The sequence below is a fragment of the Patiria miniata genome, unplaced genomic scaffold (genome assembly GCF_015706575.1).
Source record: "Patiria miniata isolate m_02_andy unplaced genomic scaffold, ASM1570657v1 HiC_scaffold_16, whole genome shotgun sequence".
Classification (NCBI taxonomy): domain Eukaryota; kingdom Metazoa; phylum Echinodermata; class Asteroidea; order Valvatida; family Asterinidae; genus Patiria; species Patiria miniata.
This window is the reverse complement of record NW_024037054.1, coordinates 12,969,954-12,980,570: the sequence shown is the minus strand read 5'-3', so window position 1 is coordinate 12,980,570 and position 10,617 is coordinate 12,969,954. Positions and strand designations below refer to the sequence as shown.

Below are 10,617 nucleotides of genomic sequence, written 5' to 3'. Positions count from 1 at the left end.
GGCCTATCACTGGGTATGGAAGTTTTTGTTGCCATCTTATCTGTTTTGTTACAACATTGATCAATTGTTTCAATGTCATCAAAGCAACTACTGTGGTACCTGCCCTACATGTATTATTAAGTAGCTGCATGCAGGTTGGGTTGGACTAGAGTACTGTGAATCATGCAAATAAGATAGACAGGTCTGATACCATCGAGAGTCCCCACTTCACTGTTTTCATTATCACTTTGAGAACTGGAAAGAACATACCAGCAGAAAAGGTTCAAAAGGGAACAAACACAAACATAAAGGAAGCAAGGAGTTTGCACATGCATTAAGAGTAATGGTATACAAATGTCTGAACGTGGGGTATTAATGTAACAGTGAAGCAATACTGCATACAATGGTCCGAGTTCTTGTTACCAGACTCTACTCAATGACAAAATACTACATTAATAATATCCATTTAAAGGATGCAACCCTGAATTAAAAATTGACATAGACACGAGTGCTAAATCCCCATACTTCAAAATTCTTTTAAAAACTCTCACAGGTATTTGAGCTGCCCATCTTTCATTTTCTTTTTCAATTTTTGGTGGAGTTGACCATTGACTTTTCGAGAAATTCTCACCCAAAGAAGACGACCCCTATTTTCCCCAAAGCGGAAAAGTAGCCATCTTGAAAAACGATCCCTCCACAACATTGCAAAATAGCGCCACCTTCAAGCCCAAATGCATCCAAAATGCTCAGAATTGGAAGCCCCAAGTCAGGCCAGGGGTTCATTGCCATATCTCTTCATTTCTTTAATTGTATGGCTCTCAGAACTCTCTTTTATAGAATATTTTGAGGGTATAACGTTTATTCATGGGCTTGGCGGATGGGTTTAGGGTTATTTACAGGTGTGCACCCTGAGACATTCAGCAGTCATCCATACATATGCTGTGCAGGTACAGTCTGATCATGTGTTTGAGGGTGAAATAGCCCACACATCACAGTTACACCAAGGAATCACTGAGCTCCATATAAACTCTGGATATCCATTTGGCCATGCTCGATTCCATGGGTGCATGGGCGTTCTTTCACTAACCCCTGGCTTGTGACGAATATGTCAATGACGCTGACCGGCTATTCAGAGGGAACTGCGCAAGTATTTCGAAGACTGCACGCCCTATTATACACGATATCCCCTGCAGGTCATGTCACGTACGAACACTTTTTTTTTATGCCTGAACAATACCGAATTCTGAAAGCCTTGTTTTTTGCCTAAAAAATCTGTGTCTGGTGTTCTAAAGGAAAGGGACGACAGAGGTACGTACACTGTACTTAGTGTAAATCAAACAAGAACTTGCAAGAAAAATGCTTCTACTTTTGCCATTATCTTGATAAGGGTTATACATTGTACCTACCACAACCAAATAAAATACTTTTTTTAGAAACTTGAAATGCTTCACCAACCTTCCTGATCCTGCATCAGGTGCATTTGGTCCTGTGTTTGTCTGTTGGAAAAAAAAAAAAACCACCATCCAGAAACATTTGAAAATTTAAGATTTCTTTCAAGCAATGTCAGTGTGTACACCCTAGTCATTCCACAAACAAAACAGAACACACACAAAAAATTACAACAAATGAGGGTGCATCAATTTTGAGGTACATTTAACATGCATTATTATTATTAACAAAGTTAGAATTTGAATATTCCTGAACAGAGTGATACACATGGCCATGTGTATCACTCTGTTAAGCATTAACCCTACTATATGTTCATTTGAGTGGTGAACACTGCCTCAATCCTTCCAGACTTGTACATGTATGACTCGTGACTAGGACTTGGACCCCAGTCACGATGACATATGACTCAGACTCTGACTCTGACTCGAACCTGCGGGCTTGGACTTGGGACTCGGCCTACTGGACTCGGGACTCCCACCAAATAGTTTTGGTAAATTTTTGTCAAATTTTTTTGGTCAATTTTCGGGGACAGACAGACAGACAGACAGACCGACCGACCGACCACCAAGTGACATGTAAAAAACCCCTGCAAGAGCTTAAGAAGTTCTACAATTCTTTGTGATTGACACATTTCACAAAAGCCTGATGATTCAGCAAACCTGAGGACCATGACACTGAAAAAAAATGGGGGTATATGAAGCACACACACACAATGTGGCAAAAAAACGATCATTGTCCGACCTTCAAACAATCAAGGGGGAAAAGCTAGGTACAAAAAAAGTTTTTAGTTCATTCACCCAATCGCTGTCTGTAAAAGGTCATGCTCGTCTTCAACTGTTGAGATTTCTAGCTGTTATCCTATCTATTGGCCCTTGATCAGAGAACCACGTGGACTATGGGACCTTGCACATAACCTGTCTAAAAGTGGATTGAGAAGACTACAATGTAGTCTATATTTACATTGTACACGTAGAAGGAACGCTTCTATCTGCTTTTGTAAGAACTGAAAAGGTTTCCAGAATTTTCTCTTAGAACAAATCACAGGATGGGTGTTTTTCAATAAATATAGCATCTGCTCCTTACCTTTACTGAAGTTTCCCAATCGGCCTGTTATGAAAAGCAAGAAAAGAACAAATATGAAATGATCATTTCAAACTTAAACAGTGAAATAATCAACAGAAACTGCTAACAGAACTAAAAAATGGTTTTCTGAACACACTGAGCACGACAAATGAGATAATTCTTTGTTACATGTATTCTCAGTTTAAATAAATGAATCACCCCTCGATAAACAAATGTTTTACTTAATTACCAAGAAACCTAAATTTTTCTAAAGTCGTCCACATAATATTTTCTCCCTCTCTGGCTGACAAATTCAGCTACACAATCACAACAGTCAAAATCAATAAAGTGACTATTTGAACAGTTTTAAACTCCCCTGTTAATTCAATATAGCCATGCTTAGAAAAATCAAGCACTTTCAATCTCGGGCAGTGCTCCGTGGATGGGTCGTGTATGGCCGGCTGCCAAAAAGCGCCTTACATGCCTGCCGCTCGACCACATTGTAGCCGTGTCCTTTGCAATTCAGCTTCTCATCTATGACTGAGGATGATTAGCCTCCCAAATTATTATTATTATCATAATTATTTGACTGGGGGAGATCGATAAGCCAGCTGTTCCTTCCAGTTACCTCTTTTGTCTGTTGACAGGATTTAACGAGACACAGTATTTACACAAATGTGATTTGACTGTTTTTTACTAGTCTGTATGTACATGTATGCATGGCAGGGGAAGTGGAAAGAACTATTTGACTGTCTGTGGCTGATCAAACAACACAAGGGTTCATTAATCCATTTAAACAGTCACAGACAGTTTAAATTTCCATCCACTCCCCTCCTATATTTACACAAGCTAGTCACCAGCAGTTAGTTCATATGTCAAGCAAGCACTGTGACGAGTCAAACTCAGTCAGCAGACAAAAAACGGGCAAGTTGTGGGCAGGGCTGGCTTATCGATTACCCACAGTCAAAGCGTTTACACCTCTATGTTCCGACACCCCTATGTTCCGACTGCACATATTCCTATTCCTAACCCTAACCCTAACCGGGAGTAACACAATCTAGGTTGTCGGAACATAGGGGTGTCGGAACATAGAGCAGTCACCGTCAAAGCAAAGCTGTATCAAGTTACATGTACATGTACATGTACATAAACAGTCACGGCCAGTCAATCTTCCTTTCTGTAGGCTGTGAGTTCTTAACAACTGAAAACAGTCACTTGCTTGATTTTGACTGAAAGGACTACTGGGCACAGAATGTATGTTTGCATAGATGGGGTTAAAGAAAAAACACCAATATTACAATAATGATTAAATGTTACGAAAGTTTAACTTTTAGTTTAAATTTACAATTTTTTTATTTTCTATGTGCATTCTTTGAGGGAGGGTCAAAACAGACAGGACACGGTGCAAGTCAAACAGCCTTCCCAACTAAGTGTGGAATGGGTGGCATATCAACAAACAGAAAACAATCAATGAACAGCAAAATAAGGAATCATCTAAAGTACACTACATTTGGCTATGGAGACTCAGCCTCTTCAAAATACACATTTGTTCTTGCCGGACATAATTCAGACGTGGATTTACTCTTAGAAAAAAAGTTTTGTTCACCTCTGCCAGATCACCGATGAGGTAATCCTGCATGAGTTCCCTGGCGTCTGATGAGTGGCTACATCTTCAAATGATTCTGTGGCATTCGATCCTTCAAAGCAATAAACACAGAAAACAAGACGCAATGTAAAAATTATGTGTAAATCTAGGGCGAGATTGGGGGAAAGACAAATCCACGAAATAATCGGCAGAGGGTTTTGGGCTGCTGTTTGGCCCAGAGCAACATTGGGTCTATGCCTGTACATTGTATTTGTCTAAAGGTACCCCTTACAATAACCCATTTCTTTTTTTTACTGAAAATATTTATAGGTACAATGTACAGAGACCGTTTATGGTAAAATGTATCAACTTCATCAATGGGCTAAAAACATGCTTTTCATTTTGCTCTTTATATTTTTGTTTATTGAGTCTTGCTTTTTCTTGTTAATTTTTATAAAACCAGTAGGCCTTATGTTGTATTCATTTCTGTGAAACAAAAAAATCATTCAAAAAAATATTCAGTTTATGGTCTGTTACATGTGCGATTTTCTCCCCCCCCCCAAAAAAAAAACCCCACTATAAACAAGAATTAATCACAGAGCCTCTCAGCCTGGATTGTGGTTCATCTCCCAACTCTTCAATCCTTAATGACAAGCATGGAGACTTATTACAGTTGTGCCGTATCAGGGATCACTACTTCTCTGAAATAAATGAATGTCGAAACATAAAATGCCCAGGACAGTGTTCAACATTAAGGATCACAGGACCGTTTACATTTCTCTTTTTACGTAAAGACTGCAGAACAAAAGCACTCAAAATCTAAAGCAGGATATAAAAAAGAAGGACAATTTTGTTTAAATTGGCCATGAATAAATGTCAGTTTTCAAGAAAACATGTTTTAACTTACAGTGCATTTTGCCTTAATATGAACCCTGGAAGGTTTGAGCAGAAATCATAAATTTAAAGAAGTTCATGTGACATCTTTTTAAATATGATACCATTACATTTTGTATTGTTTTTCTTTAAATTAATCTCTTACATGAATATTCACTACTTCAATATCCAGCACTATGGCATACCGGTAGCTGTGGCAAATTATACGGTTGAAGTACTGTGTCTTTTATATTAATCTACCACTACCGGTATGTACAGTACGTACATGTAGAACACAGTGCAGTCGTTCACACTGCCCAAAGACCATTAATTTTGTGGTAACGTTTTATGTGTGTTTAAAGGCATAGGGTCATCTGCTTTTCAATTTTCATGCATTTTCATGATTTTGTTCGTTTCCAATAATAACACGACTCAATATCCATTCATGTTCAAAACCCAACCTGTTGAAGTTTCAGCTCAGTAGGTGTTACCCTTTATGAGAAAACAGAGAAAAACAATGCACAAACCTTTTGATCATGAAACATGACTTTGTGTACATGCACAGTATAACTCTTTATTTCCAAAATCTGTCAATTGACTGATCGTTGGAAATCACACACACATTTCTTGATTTCTTCTAGTGACAAGCAAGCCAGACGAAAAATTTTCACAGGGTGTTTAGTACCAGTATGATCTTTAATCCATTCAAGTAAGCTTTTTGATAATAACTTGGTTGGTTGTTTTTGGATAAATGCAAAGATCATGTCATACATTTTTTTGCCTTTAAAACTGAAATAGTGTGGTGTTACTTAATGACATCATGTTAGACATGGTAACATGGTGTTTTGTATCAGTTCAGTCTGTACTTCAGGTAGCTTTTCTCACTGTCTTTCTTGGCAATTCAATAAAATCCATGTGGGTAGCATAAACACACACTGAATACAGGCACCTGCATACATTCTCTGTACAAAGCTACAGACCTGTAGTGTAGGCCTGTAAGTACATACTTCACATTATGCAGGAAACCCATATACCCACTTAAGAACTGTACGTCATATATTTTAAGGATTTAATGATAGTAGGAAACCCGCTGGGTGGTACACAATAAAAAAAAAACCACTCACATGAATGACTGTTGGTTATCAATATCATGATAAAAGGTCAAATCCTGATAAGTACTACATGTACATACACACGTACACATGTGTAGGCCCTATACATGTAATTCTATACAGAAGGATTACATGGATTGACTGATCATTTTCAGAGTTACAGCCTGTTCATATTTAAACTCTCCAAATACAGTAGCTCACGATAAATTAAGCAAAAAATATATTAAATAGTATCATAATACAATCACAATGTACATGTATAAATGGTTGCCTGCTTGTACAATTACAAAATTGATTTATGTACGATAACAATTATTTTTGTTAGTTTTGTTATAAAAAAGGGTGTGCATGTCACGTTATCTGTTCTCGTAAAAGAAAATTGACATCACACCATCTGTGTTCAGTTGTTGTTATGCATTTCTAAATGTAACTGGCTCTTTATCTACATGTAATTGTCAGGCACAATTATTGAGATGAAAACAGCTAAACCCCTTAGGTATTATTATATAAACTCTTGCTAAATCGCGCATGGTTAAAGGTATACGACATTTGCTTTTGCTTTTTTTTCCTTCAGAAATCGATGGAGTTAGGGATTAGTATTTTATGGCAAATATTTTTACACTGACCTGTTTAAAGTTTTGTGTTCATAGATGAACAAGCTGGAAAAATCAATAAAAAAATGCTGTTCTTGTAGCCTGGTTTCCTGATCCTACACTTCAGACGAAACAGAGCAATTCATAGACGTCAGGGAATTGTCAGGTCAGGGAACCAGACTGGCTGGTTCACGGGTGTGTAACCGATTGCACACAAAATGTGGACTAACTGAACTTGGTAAATTGATCGCCGTTTGAGAGTTGGCCACGCCCCTTAGACAACCCTATGGAATTTTTGTACGCTAAGCTTTGTTTGTCTCGTATGCTGCGCGTTCCACGTCCATTGTATAATTTGTAATTGAACAATATTTCACAGGCTGCGTTGTTGCGATTCTACCACGATAGGTCAATTGGGGGCAATGTTTGAAAGAAAAAGTCAGTTTTTTTCCAACGATGGTCGGCTGACCATTGTTGGATATTGAAAATGACAGCACACCAGTTGCCATGATTTCACTGGATGCTTGAGACTATTATTCACTTACAGTCAGGTAAGGTATTTCACGATAATTTTGGAAGCAACAGTGATTGATGGATTTAGATGGACTTGGTCCAGTTCTTAGTGAAAGACACTAGGGAGTTAGGGTTAAATACTTGTCGATATAGGCCTATGCTTTCAAGAGAATTTGAGTGCCAATGTGTACATGTAGATGCTTTTTTCTGTGGGGGAACGTACAGGGAGGCTATCAAAGACCTTTACAACAACTGTACGTACGTCTCCAACAAAATGTTAAAATGGGCCTGATTTTAAAAATTTTTAGGGCGCTGTCTGGATATCAAAAGATGCAAGACCACTGGTTTAGCATTATGAGCAAAGACTTACCTCCTTGTTCAAGAAGCACCTCTTCACCTCCAGGATGCTGAAAACGTAAAGAAAAAAAAAGATGTTAAGTCTACTTTATTATCCTAAACTTTCTTCGCATTTTTTAAAATGAATCTTGCCAAATGAACCAAAATCAAAACCACCAGTCCAAAACAATTTTGGGGGCCAAATCAAGATTGAGGTACATTTATATTTTCTCTTTGGTTTTGGGTTGTGTGTTTCTATTATTCAGCATTTTTCATTTTTGTTTTTTTTTGCAGTTTGTGTCCTATTCTCTTGTTATGCAGTGATGGCCAACTAAACTTTACCGACCACTGGTTGCAAAAACTATGACTGCAACTTAGCAAACAAGTTGTGAGGCATACTGAACCATACTGACACAGTTGTGACAGTTGCTACATGAAGTTGGGGGTGTATCAGGGGCATGCCTGATAGAAATAGGCAAACAAAAAATTCTGCTTCTCATTACATGGCATTTGAAAATAGGGTACATGTAGGTAGGTAGGGAATTTTTTTGGGCATTTTTTTTGTGTTGATCATACTGTACATGTATACATGTATGAACATACACATTAATTAAGTTGGTGTCTATATTCACTCATTCCTACAGTTATCACAGTACATACATTTCATTACTTAACCCTTACCCTACTAGACCCTCCAACGCATGCCAATATGTGCCTCAAGAAAATCTCCTATGTTTTTTGCATGGCCCTCCAATATCTGCCATGTCATTTCAAGGGTAACTGGACAGGCACTCCAATACATGCCACAGAGAACAATGAGAGTCCTCTGATAACAAAGTGAGTGCCCCCAGCTGGTCAGTATCAGGCACCCTCCAGGGCCTCCAACTCCTGCCAATTGGAGCCTTCACAGTCAAGATAGTTTATCCTCCAATTAACTGCAGCTGGAGGGCATTGGCATAACCAACTGACATGCAGTAAACTACCCTCAGAGAGTAAGGGTTAAATCAACTTTTTTTTTTACATTGAAACAAATGTGCATGTTACAGGATGAGCTAAATTGACAAGTCAAACTGTCCAGATTTAAAAAGAAAAATATACTGTTAATAAATGTTTTGCAGTTTGCTTTGCCACTTCTCCATATTGATGAACATGGTAATTCTTTCATTTCAATGAACCAATTCGTCCCAAAATAAAAATTTTTAAAAAAAATCAAAGAGCTCCTAAAATTGAAACACCCTTTTCTGGAGGTGTGCCAACCCAATGTAAAAGACTGTCAGTTTAGGGGTACTGACTGTACCCAACCCGACAGATTCCAACAAAACATGCTGTTGAGGTTTATTGGGTCGAGTACTGTAGGGTTCATGAGCAAAACTGTACTGATTTGCATGGCTGCAACTGAAAAATGTGTAAGAAAATAGCATTTTCTACTACTGTAAGACGCTGTGTAAAATCACTAAAAAAATAGTCTCATTAGAATTAAGAGAAGTCTGCTTTAGGTTGCTGAAGTCATTTTGGAATGATAAACCCATTCTTGACTCTCTTGATTTAGGTTTCTTAAATTAGTCTATAAATCTCAGTTTAAATCAAAAGTAAAGAGAGGAGGCCTGTACTGTCATGACTGTAGGTCCCGTAACTACACAATCACCAAATTATAGAATATAGGGTCATTAGACCGTTAGATATAAAAGGAAAGAATGCTGCAACCTGACGCCACTTTTTTCTTTATATAATGAAGGTCAGTCATTGCAAAAATGATGAAACATTTCCAATTTTGTTAGCCTGCAGTTAGGAATTACTTTCATGACTTTAGAAGATGTTCTTGACTCTCCTTAAACTTTGTACACAACCACTGAGTGGCGTCAGGTTGCAACATTCTTTTCCAAAAGAAGACTGCTTTAGATTGCAGAAGCAATTTTAGAATAAAGTTAAAGGACCGAAAAGAAAAGGGGGACCGTAACTACACAATCTCCAAAGGTAGAGCCCGGAGAGGACTTTTAATACTTACGTCATCCAAGAACTTCGTGACATCGTAGACTTTGTTATGAATTACGATCCATATCGACTGGCTTGTTTTGTGTTGTTTAACATCTTCTAGAGAATATATTTTTGTCTCTTTTGTCTCTTTTGTCTCTGACATGATTTCTGTTGGTGTTTTCCTAAAAAACCCGGAATATCTACAAACACGCACCAACCTCCGCTACAACCGGTATCGGTAACTAGACTCGACTACATCGGCGTACATGTACAAATTCACGTAGGCGCTCGCTGCATCATTGCAATTTTTGTATGCAATGCCCATAAAGGGTACCAGGGTAATATCAGTACGTCTGGCTGCCTGACCCCTACGCTTCATCACCACTAGTTTGACATAGAAGCCGCGGGCGTTTATAGCGAGAATCCGACTTATTTGTCAATATTGGTTGGTACCCACGGACCATGATCAATTTGCTGGCCAATTAAAAATTTGAGGGCGCTGTGACAATTTTATGGTCTAATAAAATGTTCGCTTGTCCAGCTCCGGCCCTCCGCCCATGGCGTGTCAAACGTTGCAATATTCAATATTTTGCAATATATATGTTAGATGTTCAATATGTGTTTGTTATCTTTTACATTTATGTGCGATGTTCAATATAAGTGTGCGATGTTTTTCATCATTTGCGCGATGTTTAATATATTTGTGCGATGTTTTACAATATATGTGCGATGTTCAATATCTGTGTGCGATGTTTTACATTTATATGCGATTTTCAATTTATATGTGCGATGTTTTTGACGATATATATGTGCGATGTTTTCAATATTATGTTCGATTTTTTGCATTAAATGTGCGATGTTTTTCGATACAATTGTGTGTGTTGTTCTACAATATATTTGCGATATTCTCAAATATGTGAGCAATGTTTTACACATATGTTTGACATTTCGAGCTATTTGTATTCGATGTTTCATCGGTATGTTTGCATTCGATCTTTTGCAATATGCATTTGATATTTCCCTTTTCATTTGATGTTTCTTTAAGAGTCAAAGTCTGGTTACTAGACCGCGAAAGTCTGACTATTTTGCCTAAAGTCAGTGTATGAGACGTCAGGGGATCGCGTAAAGTGATTAGAGCCAGACC

At 37.9% G+C, this 10,617-nt stretch overlaps 1 pseudogene; it reads right to left on the bottom strand.

The window, feature by feature from the left end:
- Positions 1-222: 222 nt before the first annotated feature.
- On the bottom strand, positions 223-9,763 carry LOC119723245 (annotated as a pseudogene).
- Positions 9,764-10,617: the final 854 nt, after the last annotated feature.